At 39.2% G+C, this 15258-nt stretch overlaps 1 long non-coding RNA gene across 1 annotated transcript; it reads right to left on the reverse strand.

Moving 5' to 3' along the window:
• Positions 1 to 633: 633 nt before the first annotated feature.
• Positions 634 to 6369, reverse strand: LOC142075789 (uncharacterized). Its single transcript, XR_012671027.1, has 3 exons — positions 6200 to 6369; positions 1347 to 1483; positions 634 to 707 (listed from the first exon to the last, which is right to left on the reverse strand). It is a non-coding gene; the product is annotated as an uncharacterized LOC142075789 (long non-coding RNA).
• Between the last annotated feature and the right edge of the window lie 8889 nt (positions 6370 to 15258).

Raw genomic sequence — 15258 nt, forward strand, 5'->3', positions numbered from 1 at the left:
CAGGAGACAGCTGACAGCAGAGAGGAAAGAGGGGAGAAAAGGGTACTGAAAAGGTAGACTCACATTGGTTGTTGGCATTAGAGGAAAAAAATCTTTTAATAGGTTAATGTTAAACTAACTTGGAAAAATGGTTACAAAATAGACAACAGTTTAAATAATGCAATGGAAATACTTAGCAATAGTAAAAAACACTGCGCTAACCATTAAATTCAACACCTACACCAACAAATACCACTTCACAAACACATTTGCTCTTGAAGGCAGAGTTTTAGATATGAGACTAAACCAAGTCTCATATCTAGTCTAATATTTAGTCTCAACACAAAAATAGGCACAGATTAGAAACTAAAATCTGAAGTGTATCTATATGTGGCGTAGACAGATACTGACAATTAAGTAAGAGGTTAGACATGTTTCTAAAGACATTATTGTTAATAAGTATTCCTTCGCTTTGGCTGTGAGTATCTGGTAGAAACTACAGGTTTTCTAACACATGCACACAAGAGACTGAATAAAATAACCTCCCAAGTTATTAGGATTGTTTCTCCAAATCACGATAGCATGAAGTATAAAAGCCAGACACTACTAGAAGGAAAAAGACAGGGCAATACTGTCACCGCTACCATTTTGCTCTTCAGAGTTTGAACACTGCAACTTTGCATGAACTTGCTCTACAGTGAATTTTATTGGCACTGCAGATGGCACTCCTGATGAAAGAAAAAAAAAAAACTTCCCGGTCACATATGTAAAGACTGTCTCACAATGAATACCCACAAGAATACCAGCCTCAGGTTTCATAGCCTTTTCTAATTCCATTATTGCCTGCCTTAACAGTGTCTGACTTTGCAACTTCACTAATATCTTTTACTGGAGATATCTGTGTGAACCAGCTCAGTGACTGGCAAGGTGAAGGAGAGTAACAGGGAACTTGAATTTCATTTTTAAGCAATTCTAGTGTTTGAGATGGCCCAGTTAAATCAGTTTTTCAAATTGACTGGATTTTACATTGACAGACATTTTTACTGATGCTCCAGCAGAAGGAAAACATGCAATAGTGTAATATGGGGAGACCCCTGAAACTCCCTCCATACAGAATCTACTGTGAAACTCCCACTGAGCAACAATAGAAGAATTAGAGTTTCTAATTCAATTGTGTTTATTTCCTGGTATTTTCACCATCCAGCTTTTTGCTATTACATTCTGATTACTGTCATTTACCAAATCCCAGAAAAGTATATTTATGAATCTATGGGGAAAGTAATAATTAAGTCCTCGGATCTAAATTTTGTCCATAGGCATTTTAACACATGTATCCACAATGACCTAGAGTCTTTCAAGTGACTCACCCATGTCTACAAGGAGATTCTTCTGACCACCACAGCTTTTAAGATTCCTAGACCTTTCCTGAAGGAGCCATAAGAAGCAGCTATATCCTTCTTCTCAAATAAATAACCCAGGCCCAGGTTTCTCTTTCATGATGTAGCTGGAAGAGAAAACAGTATAGGTGAGTAAGTAGAAAAGCACATGGCCAGAATTGTTACAGCAAGAATGCTGGGTAAGCCATTATCCTGGGGGTAACGGGGTATGGAGCTGAAGCCCAGCAAGAAGAGGATGGATTGAACCTGGTCCTCTTCCATTCTCTTCCCTGGAATGTAACCTCTGAATTACTGCATAAGGAGTACTGTACCACTCTGGGAGAAAGAAGCTGCTGCATTTTGTGGAGTTGAAATCTGCAAACATGTTCTGAGAATGGCTGCATGACCAGGAAGCAGATAAACACCATCTGATGCACTTCCAAGTAAACAGAGATGTAGGTATTGGGAAGTTTAATGTTAGTGTCTTTGGCTCCTACAGATTTTAGGCACCTACAGGATTAGGCAACAGCTGAATAGGGATTTTGAGGATCTAACTGTTGTGTTTAGTCACCCAAATCCCACATTAGCATCTAAGGCCTTTTGTGGATCTAGGCCTTCGTCCAATAGCATCTATTGCTGGGAAACAGAGCTATGTCCTCTGTTAATAATAACGTTAAGGAGAATTATTGCAAAGCAAAGATACATTTTTTACCCTACACGGGATGTAAAGAGAAGCAAATGTATTTTCCAATCAGGCAAATAGAGATTAGTTTCAATCTTTAGATCATCTGTAGTGCATAGCTTGCTATTTTCTCAGGCCAACCAAAACAGAATGGAGAACTCTTCCAATCAGTTTCGCAATCAGGTTAACAGAATAGTCTTTATTCTTCACGTTAGTAAAATTCTTACAACCTCTGTTAAAACTAGTTTGTTGTTTCTTCAATTTTGTATGAGTCAGGAACACAAAAAATCAGTCTCTAAATAAATCTCAGAAACTAGTAAAAACAAAGCAAGTCCAGAGGGCAAAGCACTCGTAAAGCAACCAGACAGAACAAACAGGTAGAATTATTTTTTGCATAAAGTAAATCAGCTTGAAAGCTCTCAAAACTTTGCAATATAATTTGGAGACATTCCCCTTAAATTAATTTTTGGTGAGATAAAGTAGAGGAGAAACAGACAAGCATCTTAATATGACAACAAACAGCAATCATTGTATTTATCCTAAGTTTCATGTGGTTTTTTTAGAAGGGTCCTCTGCCACTGTACTGTTTACCAATATCTGAGCAATTAAAAGAATTATGAAAATTTAACATAGGTAGAGGGCCAAATAGATGATGCATTTTACAGCTAACCTTTCTTTTAGTTTTTCCTGGAGTTCCCCAGCCTCCAAGACCTGACTGATTAAATAACCATTTCCAGCGCATTTGGAAATGTGTTCATCAGAGCTCAGCCTACAATAGTTCCTTGCAGGGAATAATGCCCTGGGATTTAAAAGTACTTCAGCATTCATCTGCATTTTGAAAATAAGATCATTGTGTTTAGGTGCTTGTCCTGGTTTGGTAAAAAAACAAATATATTCTTTCACTTAAGCAGCAACCCTTTAAAAAACCTGAGGTGGGACATCATAAAGAGATCCTAGAAAGAAATGCCCCCCTAAAACTAAATAAGCCTGTCAGAACAAGGGACATTACCCCAGACAGCTGAAGTTCAATGAGATGCATCCCTTTCATTTGCCTCTGGTTTCAATGAACAGAGGCTACAAAAGTTGTAGTTTTTCCTATCCTCCTCTGAACAACAGAAATACTTTTCTACCAAATCTGCTAAAATACTTCTTATGGAAGTTTCTTCAGACCCCTCTTGTTTCTGAGAAAAGGATGTTTTTCACTGTTTCAAAGTGATCAAATTTCTCAAAAAGATTTGCAATTTAAAAATAAAACTGTTTCTTAGGAAATAAATTGCTTCTGTATATACTTCTGTTTTTTCTCCTGAAGAAATGCATTTATTGCATGAATAGAGCAAGAGGAGCACAGACTCTTTCCATAAACAGCACACCAGACCTAATATGTATCGCCTGCATTTGAAACATTTTGGTGAATCATTTCTCTCAGATGGTCTTTTCTGAAAACTTGTTCAGTAAATCTTCCCTGAAGATCTTTCTTTCTTCAGTTTAACATACTTTAGATAAAGCAGAAAATAGGAGTGCTGGATTAGTCAAATGGCATGAATTGTTTAAATAAAATCTTTCAGGAAATTTTTTTTAAACAGTTGGGCTAGCTGATAAACTTTGTGGACTTTGTTCCGTTTCACTTGCCCTATCCAGAACTCCCACTCCCCAAACTATATTATGGTCTTTGTTTTTCTGTGGCTAAAATGCACCTTTCATTTGAGAAAATAAAAAAAACTTTTCTGGAAATGTTAGGCATATATATTTGTGAGCATATTCCTGATATTTGCTCCCAGGTATTTGCCAAGTCTATTAAACAGTCAAATAGCGCCTTTTGCTTTTTCTGGAATTTGCAAATAGTAAGCATTTGTCATGTCTTATAACCCTCCACCTCCCCAGAACTGTCATACTGGAAAAGAAAACATATTAAAAGATGCATCTGTGCAAGTTAACTGTAAAACAACTTCTAAGACCACAGTTATAAAAATGGAAAATATATTTCTCTGTAAAGAAAACCTGCAAGTTAGCTAATCAAACTTTAGCCTCAGGGATTCTGAGAGCTGTTACTTAGGGCTTTTAATGTTGCACACATAAGGCCAGCCTGCAAAAATAGCAGAGGCTTAAGCCATAAACCGTAGTGTGACTCCTCTCCACCTTGCCCAGCTGCATGTTCATCTGGACTCCAGACTCCAGCATAGTACAGAAATACCCAGGCTAGCTCTAAATACACTGATTGATGCATCTGAATCATTCCAGTCTCAGGAGCATCACGCTTGGCAAAATCTAATTTACCCAGGTGGCAGAAAGGCAGCCAAGGACATTTTAACTGTTCCAGACTCTTCCCCTTCTATCCCTATCATCACTCATTGCTTTTTTAAAGAGACATTAGTAAAACCAGGAGGTGGTGTCTTCCCATGCTGAAGGAGAGAGCTGAAAAAAAATGCTTCTGAAGTTTAGGGGCAACAGCTTTTAGTCCTGTTTTCCATGTCTTAAGACTGGTGCTGATTTTTAATTTTTGGGTTGAATTGCCGAAGCAGATCCACACCCGGTTTCAAATGAGGATAGAGGCTCTGGTTTCATCATTTGCGGAGGGACTTTCCTCATCTCGACTTAGGCAGCTCAGGGTTAGGCCTCCAATTCTTGGCTTGTTGCCGAAGGTGCCTTTTACAAGCCAGCGTAGAAGAGCTAGTTCTTCTGGGTGGTTCATCCCCAATGTCTAACCCAGGAGGAGATAAATCAGCATCTGGAACTGGTGAGAAAATGAGCCCGGAGTGATTATTTCAGACATAAATAACTAACTTTCCAAAGGTACACCTCAGGCCCTGTTCCACCCAGCCACTTCACCAGAGAACCAGTGGCCACCGCTGCCCATGTGGAAAACGTGTCCCCCAAGGTCTGGAGGGCCGAGCGCTCGGGTTTGGCCATCGCATCCCCAGGGCAGATGTTTCTAGAAAAGCCTCTTCTGCCCTACCACTCGCCTCCTGTATTTGCTATTTTTCCCAACTGAAAGGACACTCTGGTTACCATGATGCCAGACACTTTTCTCCCCTCTTTCACAGCACATTCCCAACCTCTCAGCTGGCTGCTTTGCATAAACGTTATTCCACATCCCATCTCTCTGCTCCCATGCAGGGCAATTCCCTCGGTGGAAAACCAGGAACGAATGGGTGTCAGGGGGCCTTGAGGATCCTGCTCAGCCCAGAGCAACTCCCCAGGGATGAGGCAGGACATGGCCCCAGCCTCCCCACTGCCTGTCTGGGGCCTCTCCCCAGTCCCCAGTGGGATGACGGCCACCCTTAGTGGCCAGGGCACCCTCAGCAGCCAGACCTCTGGAGGGGGAACGAATGGGGCCCTGACATCTGTGTCCCCTCAGCGAGGGGCATCCCGGGGGCCCACAGCCGCCTGTCCCTGAAGGACAGGGAGCCGGGGCCGAGCGCGGCAGCAAGGCAGGGCCCCACTGGCCCCCACCATTCCCGGCGATGCCACACTGGGCTGCTTAAGCTCTGTGGGCTCCTCCAAGGGTGTCCTTGTACCCCCAAACTGGTCCAGAGGCGAGGAGTGTGGTGCATTTAAAAATCCTTATTAAAAAAATGAACAAAACAGGTAAGTCAGATCCCAAAGATCCCATGCTGCAGATAATGGTTTTGCAGAGGAAGCAGCTTTCCTCCTGAATGCAGGCTGTTTCACTTCAAGGAAAGCAGAGGCTGGCCCACCATGACAGAAATGAGAAGGTTTTGAGAAGGGCGTTGGCCCAGTGTCTCCAACTTGCATTGCTCGTGGCTTGATAAAAGTTACAGTTTATAACAGGGAAGAAAGTTTACCTGCAAAATGGTTGTAATGTGTTTTTTCTTTTTGTATCTACTCTAAAAAAGTCTTACCTGTGAGAGAGGTTGTTTCTACATTTCTGTGGGGAAAAAAGTCTCTCTCGCTGAAAGAACGCAAACTGCAATACCTATCATCCATCCCCTCTACAAAGATTGTATTTTTGACAGGGGACAAATAAATTTCCTGTAGATTGTTCGAAACAAGTCCCTTGTTTTCTGATTTTTTGCTAAACTCCCAGATGGAGTGGTTTGTCCATGGCTGTCCCTGTGTAAGGACTATGCCAACAGTTCACACCCAGATCTACTCAGAGACATAAGCAACAACCTACAGGAATGAAATGAAGAGTCACACTCACTCTCTGCCATCTCATGAGCCCACGTGTTAGAAAAACATTAGAAAAAGGTGAACATCATGTGTTCACTGCCAACATGTAAGGCATGATGTTGCAGAACAGGAGAGAAACCCAAGCTCCACGTGCCCTGCCAGCCCTCTGCTTACTGGCACGGCGCTGCTCCTCCTTGCAGGAGCTTGGAAAAGAAGAAACAGGAGACGAGTTGTGCGTGCACTCTCCCATTAGAGACAACGCTACCCAGCACGGCAAGCTCTGCTTCGAGGTCAAGGAACATTTGTTCTGTGCTCCACTCCATGTGAGGACATATTTTTTTCCTTCAGTCCAGCTCATTCAGCCTTAAACAGAGGGTTTAGAGCTTAGGTCTAAATAAGTTATTTACACGAAGGGATAACGTGTGGGTCAGGTTCAACAAGAGGCATTAGAATAAGCAGTACAAGACTGCCACAAGATTGAATAAATATTACCATATTTTCTGGGAAGAAAATAAAAACTACCCAAGAGAAAAAGTGGTCAGAAATCAGAGACGTGTCTGACCTGAGTTGTACGTACTGCGGTGTTGTTGCTCAGGTCGACATTCCCACTGAATAACTGACCAGAACAACACCGCTGCTGAATTCAGTCGCCGCACTGCTAACCCAGCTGTTAAATACTGGGAACTCAAACAATAAACTTTCTAATGCACTGAGTTAGTTTTGTTCCCACCCAACTTTCCTTTCTCCCCTTTCACTTTATTATTTAAGGATCTCTTACCATGGGTTTGTAGAACAATTTAATCATACAAGGCCTGATCCTGTGAGGTGCTGAATACCTTCAGCTAACATTTACCACACATCACCAGAGGAATGTTTTGTCTTTGGCTACATTTTCAGCCTGGCTGTTTCCCCCGTCTTTTCCACATGTAGTGGTGCTACATGATCCATTTAAAGGGCACCTTCACTGTTCTTTTTATTCCTGATACACAGAATTATTAAAGTAATTGATTTAGTAACGTAACTCTTTTAGCGAGGTAATTAAGCATGTTTACAAGTTTAACGGCAGAAGTATTTCCACACACTTCAAGAGAACTATTCATATGTTTAATGTTATTAATTAAATTAAATTCCAGCCAAAATGAGCTCTTTACTTTATTTCCTGTTTATGTCATACAGGTCCCGAGGAAGTGGCTAGTACTAGGGATTCACAAAGCTGCAAGGGAGCCTGTGACATCCGTTATGTCACACAGCCCCTGTGCAGCAAAATAAACATCACTGAAGCCATAAAAACAAATCATCTTATACTAAGGCACTTCACAAGGGCTTTCCAAAACACTCCACAAAACAGATGGATTAAATTATGGCATGTTGTTTGCACAGCCACAAATACATGTAATGAAGATCAAGTCCTTGTCTAAAAGAATTTATCACCTGAAATGCAACTACCTGTAGAGAGAAATGTGACAGCTCTTTTACAGCTTTGTGCATTTTAGATTCTCCAAGGACAGAGGTAACTGGTCAATCCATTAGGTCTATAAATAACAATAAATAATACCCATCTAAGATTCTGAATCTATTTTAATAAAAAGCTGTCTAATTTCCCCAATTGTAACACTTCCATTATACAGCTGATAGATTTCATTAGCTTTCTATTTCCAGTCAAACCTAAAAAGGAGATGCCAGCTATTCAGTAAGAATTCCCAATTTTGGTCAAACAAAAACATGGGACTACCAGCAAGATCTTTCCAGAGATTAATGAGAAGAAGGATCCTGACAAAACACCACAACTGAGATGGGAACTTTCACTGGGAGAGCTGATAGCCCTCTCTAGTTGGAGAGATTACAGAGGCAGAAAATCAGGGTTAGGCTGAAGTACTTTCAATGGTAGGTCTTCTGCTAAACTCACCTATGTTGAATGAAAGATTACAGAGTTGCCACCGGCAGAGAGAAGGGAAGGCAACAACTGTCTGCAGTAGGAGGGGGAAGGAGCAGCTCTGAGCAGGGAAAAAGTAATTTCTCCAGCAAACACTGCTGAAGTGTACTCATGCCCTTGCCCAAGCAGTCCCTTTTAAAGCATGATATAACTCATCCACATGGTTGTCCTCTGAAGCTAGAGCAAATATCTCTTGCTCACCGCTCACCTGTAGCTTTCCAGCAGACAGATCCATCAGCAGCAGTTATTCACAGGTGTATCATTCCTCATGCAACTTTTGACAGAGAAAACAAGACAGCAGCTGCTCTTATTCGGAGTAAAGCACCACTGCCCTAAGCAGATTCCAAGCAGTCAAGGAGTGGTGCTATGGGCTCTGTAAGCTACCATTGCCTTAAAGACCAAAATATGCTCTTCAAGCTTCTTGGTGAAGAATTCAGCATCCCTAAGAAAGAAAATAAGTACAGTCAATCACATTTGCCAAAAGTCAGTCAAAGGATGAGCTATTAAACTGAAGCTACTGCATTTATCAGGCTGTAGCTAGTCCTTATATTCCCCTTAGGCAAGCTCCCAAAAAGTTTTATACAAACAAGTGTTCCACTGAATTTGAGAGCCTGCTTTTGTGCACAAGGATATCATACAAGGGGAAGACTTCCCAAGGTCTTACCAAAAGCTGTAAAATTATTTGCTGAACATGCGTACTAAACACTGTCAATGCAAAAAACCAGAGTTTGCCCCTAGTTCATATGCATGTCTCCCTGTGAGAACATGAAGAATCAAAACCAATTATTACTAAAATCAGTATTGGCAGATTGTCTGTATATTAGTGCGTTCTGGCCTCAGATACAGGGAGATGTCAAGCTAACTTTTTAATTAAAATAAATTCACTGTGTTTTTCTAGCCTGTTTGAAATACTAAATGCCGATATGAGTAGCATAGCAGTGTTTAATCAGTAACTAATTGCAATGTCTGAAATTTGACAAAAAAAAATAATTCATGGAACAAATCTTCCAAATAAATTTCTAAAGTGGACATTAATTTTCCTGGCTACAGTTAAAAAAACAAAATTTAACATTTACCAAAGTCTCTGACAAAATACAGCTCAGCACAGAATCAGATTTTCCATGAACATTTGTGATAAGTGAATGATGGTTTATATTATTACCATATGCAGTAGTTAAACATTTGAAAAAGTAAACCTTATAAAGAAACAACACAAAAGATAATATTTAATTTCCATTGAGAAGAATTTAAGAATTTTCACATGAAAGTGGTCTGTATGTGGAGTGAGTAGATCACGTAAACATGATTTAAATGTTTGTAACAGAGTGGTTGTGTAGAGCATCTAAAAACTATCTAAAACAATTAACAAAGTTTGAAATTAAAGTTATAATCAAGATTTAGAAGTTATAGAAAGTTTAAAAGTAATAAAACAACATTTTAACTACAGGCAGGAAATACTTTAATGCACTTTGAAAATGCAGACAGACAACGAAATTTTGTTATCTGCAGTGAGTTTTATGAAGAAAGAAGTGTACAAAAAGTGTCTATTTTCCCTAAGCAATATTTTTTCTGGATTTGGATTCCACACAAACTAATTTCATTTCAAAAATTATAGGAAAAATTTATTTAGATTGAACCTTTGCTTTCAACATAACAGATAATACAGTACAGCTCTACATTACAGTGGCCTAAGTTCCAATGCGGGGAGGGAAACCCAAAGATTCACTCTTAGGAGAATTCTATTTTGGTTGTGCACAAACATTCAACATTTCCATCATGAGGAGGAAATCTTTTAACTTAAGGTAGACCTAATCCTCCTAAGTCTCTTCCATCCAGTCCTCCATTTAGAAATAAAGGCATGTAGCATCTATTATAACTAGAGGAGAAGCTGGCCTGGTACACTTGTATTAGATGGGATAACTGTGCACAATTTATCTAGCTTTTCTCTTCATAAAAAAGGTTCAAAATGTGCTCACACTATGACTTGTTGTTGGAATCCAACAGAACTGTGTGGAAAGAGAAATGTCAAATCTTCTTTTAATGATCATACATCACTGGTGTTGCAAATCATATTCCAAAGAAAACAGAGCAGCATTTTAGAATAGTTCATAGCTGAGTGGCATAACTTTAATTATCAGTCTTTTTAACTTACTCTATCCAGGAATGTTTTAATCTGGATAACTTAGTCCAGTAGCTTTGTATTTTTCAATATACTATTAAGAACACAGAAGGCTATAAATTTCATGAGTATTAGTGCTGAACTTGCCTTTCCTTGTTGACTCTATGAAGAAGTTTTGGAGAAAAATAACATTTTTTAAAAGCTCTTTTATGCTGGGAAATGTCTTTTTCTCATAAGACATATTCCATAGAGTACTTTTTATTCTCTCTCAGCGACACCTGCGTTTATACAGATGAGCCAATCCTATGCAAGGTGAAACCTTGATTTGAATTGGACAGAATCCTATGTACACACTCATCCCCTGGAACAAAATGCTTACTTAGAAAAAAGATATCTTTATCTTTCTTTGAAGACTGGAGTGACGGGAGCACTGACGTTGGTGAGGAGAGTGGGGCTGGGAGACAGCTGTTGGACTGATAAAACCGAATCAATGAAACTAGCTTATAAATTTTGCAGCTCGGTGCCATTTCCTCTGATGACAACAATGACACAAAAACCCTGTTCTCTTCTATGACAAGAATGGAAACTGTGGAGAGGCAGTACACTTTTAAAAAAACAGCTTTGTGCTAGGGCTGGCCAAATTGCTGTCTGGGCCAATGATGTGACATTTGTACAGATGAAGCTGGGAACTGGGAAGAAAATTACTTTTATATCTTTTACATTGACCTGGAAATTGATTTCTTTTGGTTTAGATATTCTACATTAATCTCTTAACCTCAAAGAAAAGTTTCCAAATACATATGTTGGAAAACCAACTGCCTAATTCCTCTGTGAGTGAAGCCAATTCAAATGTTGCTTGGACAAAGACAAAACCCTGGAGGTTTTGTCTGGGTTAGTTTCATGGCCTGATCCAATGCTGATTGCAGTCACTGGAAGCAGCACTACTACATTGCTCCAGGCTTCAAATCTGCTCTATGCTCCTGATCACTTTGTCATCTAACACTTCCTTTGCTGGAAGAAAGTGGACAGAAGTTTGGACAGTGGGACAATCATCACCATTTTTCCTGGAAACAAGGAGGCTCCTCCTTCAGGAGGAGCAAGAGCTTAAAGAAAGCTTCACAAAGCAAGGTCTTAGCGTAGGTGCTGTGAATCGCTACCTGAAGGAGCTCCTCTCACTCCACTGAAGGCATGTCAAGCCTGGGAGAGCAGCTTCTAACATAAGCACGGAAGGTAAATGCTGCCCATGACTTCCTATATTTGCCTTTGCAGTATTTTTCACACTGGCAGGGCTCTTATAAGGAAACTCTTTTTTACCTGTGAGCTAAGAGCATTTCAGCAGCAGTCATTAAGGAACAGGAGAAAAAGAAAAAAGACTAAACTTAGGGCCACTGTCATCTCTTAGTTCCATTTTCAGAGTCGATCCTAAGTTTAGCAGTGTCACTGGAAACAATGCAAATAAACCCAGCATGAGAAAGGATTGTTTAATCTGCCACCGAAGTGGTAGAATTTGAATTCCTGTGTAAAACCTCTGAGATTTTAGTAAGACTTAAGGCTTCTTCAAAAGACATAAATTCATGAAAATTCTTGCAATTTCTGTCCACAGTTAAATGAACTGCACGATCACAAGAGAAGGCAGAATTTGGGGGATACATTTTATCCTATGAAGACAAGGAATAAGCTGCAATTTTCCCTGCCGAATGAGGTATACCTGGATTTCTGCCCCTTGCTTTCTACAGACTGTACATTTGAACTCTTGTTAGGAAGAAATTTGAATAACTCAAGAACTCTTTTAAATGGCATTTCTGGATTGTACTGTGCAATTAATAAACTACAATTTATTACCACAGAGTAGCCTAGAGCTCATATGGAACTGAGATGCCTATGCATATATAACACCAATAATACATTCTCTGATTTGAGGTGAGTACAACTTGTGAATTATTTATAAAATTCCTTATGATGCTTAACTGTATCTTATATGTAACTGCTCATAGACATGCATAAACCTGTATATTAATGACATTTAAAAAGCAAACCCTGTCCTTAGCCATACCTTCTATATAGGTTCAAAGGAGTTGTGCTGTGGAGGTAGCGAACATCAGATGGGACTTCTGTGCAGGTGGAAAATTTGCACAGCTGGTCATAAAGAATGTTGGCTTGCCAGAGGTAAAGACGGTTCCTGCTGTCAAAGCTAAACCCTGGTCCAGAAAGATTCTCAACTACAGGTTTAACAATAAGCCCTTGAGTAGGCTTACTGGTTTCGAATTAGGTATATCCGTAGGAGTGCTGCTGGGTGGAAATGAAAGATTAACAAGAATTTTTAAATTTCCTTTCCTTTGTTTATATATTAACAAATAAACTAATTATAAGATAATACAATATTAATTGCAAATTAGTACATTTCTTTCTACAAATATTCAGCATATAGTGCTGTGTACCAGCACAATGAATGTCAGGTACCTCAAAAAATTACTTACAAGAAATTGAATAACGTGCAGAAGAAAATTGCAATAGAGATTGGGATTTGCAGGCCTTAAAAGAAAGCAATGTAATAAACGTAGTGCTCCTAACCAACTACTCATAACTGAGGCTACTTAGCACCTATTTTTCCTGGAGCAGAACCAGACACTGCTCAGCACTCAAAGCTATTTCGAACCCAAATTGCACCTTTCAAACCTCACCTTTTCCTCTGTAGGTCAGTTCAAAAATATTTTCAAGTGGGAACAGCCTGATTTACAGAACACATCCCCAGAACTTCTGCCAGCCTCAGCATCCTCAAAAACCTTCAGATTAATTATTTTGAAATGCACTATTTGATACATTAACTCAAAGCTTCCCTTGAGAACATCTCCATCATATCCATGTATATGAAGTATTTCTGTTTACAGATTTGGAGGAAAAAACCAATGTAAATATCAAATCAGGACCCTTCACTTAAACTTCAGTTCACTTCTGAACTGAAGCTGGGAAATGCGTATTTGAACCCAAATAGTGAATATTTCCAATTCTAGTAACCTGAACAAAGTCTTTGTGAGGAAATTACTTTGTGATCTCACAACATTAGATTGTGCTGCTTTTGAGAGAAAATACTATGCTTTTGAGAGAAAATACTATGTAGTACTGAAGAACTTACATGTTGATGTATAAAATAGCTTGAAATAAAAATGTCAGTCTATTTGGTTTTAAATGTATTTATTTCTGTCTGTTTTTCTTTACAAAACCAGGTTCTACTAAAGTGGGCTTTTTGTTTATATACTGAAAATTGCCCTGAAACAATAAATCATCCTCTTCCAAAAAGGTTTCAACTATAATCAGCAGTGTAGAAGGAGGTAGTGTCTCAAGGCTATTGAAAGGTATGCTGGTTATTAAAAAGCCTGATGAGTTTTAAATCATTGCCATAATGGATATGCTTTAGAAGATGTTGTAAATTATTTTGATTACACTCATCTCCCATTTTAGACCTCTCTACTCTCACTTTCTTAGTAAACAGGCAATGCAGGAAGCCTGCTGAAACTGATCTTTTTCTTTGCAAACTATAATACCCTACTTTAAAATCTCAGGAAGGTGATTTCGAAACTTTTCAGCTGTTCAGGAACCTGGACTAATCTGCTGAAATCTACTGACCTCACATATGGAAAATAACCAAGTAGGAACTAATGTGTATATCCTCTTTGAACTTCCTCTTACAAATTTCAGACTTAAGAAAAAGGCTGAAAAGGAAAAGCATTCTTTCCTATAAACATTAAGCTTTACAATACCATTTGCTTTCCGTTCTCAAATTAAACCGGAGCCCACATTTTGTTATGGTTTTAAATTGTCTGCAATAATAACACCTTCCCCCCTTCTAAAATGTAGAAGGCAAAGCATACCCAGGATCATAATGTCTGGGGCTGTTTTAAACCACTTAGGAAGTCTGCAGAAATTGGACTCCCACAACTGCTTTGCACTGAGAGGAGAATAGGTTCCCAAAAGGAACAAGAGTTTTGTTTTGGTTGTTTAAGGTGCAGAACAAAGGAAACTCTTTGACAACAAACAAGCCTTAACAGACCTTAGAAACAACCAGGGTAAAAAAAAAAAAATTCTCTTACAGGATATGAAAAAAACAAATTTCGCTGCATTCCTCAAGCTTCCTGTTTTTTTCCCAGGCACTACCTGACATGTTCCCAAAGCCACAGAGGACTCCATCCTAAAAGATGAGTGCCCGCTCCACCGTATCTCTTAGGAAGTGTTCAGAGCATTGCACACTCATTTCCAAAGTTCAGCTTCCCAGATATTGGTGTCCTGCTAACTCTCAGCAGACAGTTTTTCTTCCAGAATGCACAGCTCTCTCCTGTTGAGTGTGATATCTTTCGCTGAAGACATCCTTTTCCAAACAGACTTTTTTCCCTGAAAGATTAAGTTTTCATTTGTTGTTTTTGTTCCATTCACTAAGAGACCAGCTGAAGTGTCCTGATATTTCTCTTCATCATATTTCCATTGTTTTGTAAAAGCCTTTTGCTGCTCTCTTGTCTCTGGGGTTGGTCCTACATGGCTGAAATGAGTGGGAGTTTTGCCACTGAATTGCATGGGAGCTTGTCAAAGCCCGATTTGGTCTCGTTTCTGGGCAGGTAATGCATTTACTCTTCATACTAACTGATTTTGTTTACATATAATAGTGAAATGTTGGGAAATAACGCAAAAAATTGAACCTGTATAGGCGTTTCAAACTCAGTATCTTCTTTATCAGTTAAATAAATAATTTGAAACAGGGAATTTTATAAAACTATTCTTGACTTCCATCTCCAGAACAGTTTTTCAGGCAAGTGAAGAAATCTGCCATTCACATTTGAAGTGTGTTTGAACGGACAGAAAGCTTTCTTCCATAAATTCATCCACTTTAATGCAAAATTCATCACTACATCACCTTTGCTTTCTCTCTCTTTTTATAGGAACCAAAAAAAAATGTTTGTTATGAATAGACAGAACTGAGGTGAGTGACTGTCACATGAAGGTGCTGGAGCACCAATGGAGGGAACTATTTCCCTTGCTACACTCCACA

Source organism: Calonectris borealis, chromosome Z, assembly GCF_964195595.1.
Source record: "Calonectris borealis chromosome Z, bCalBor7.hap1.2, whole genome shotgun sequence".
NCBI lineage: Eukaryota > Metazoa > Chordata > Aves > Procellariiformes > Procellariidae > Calonectris > Calonectris borealis.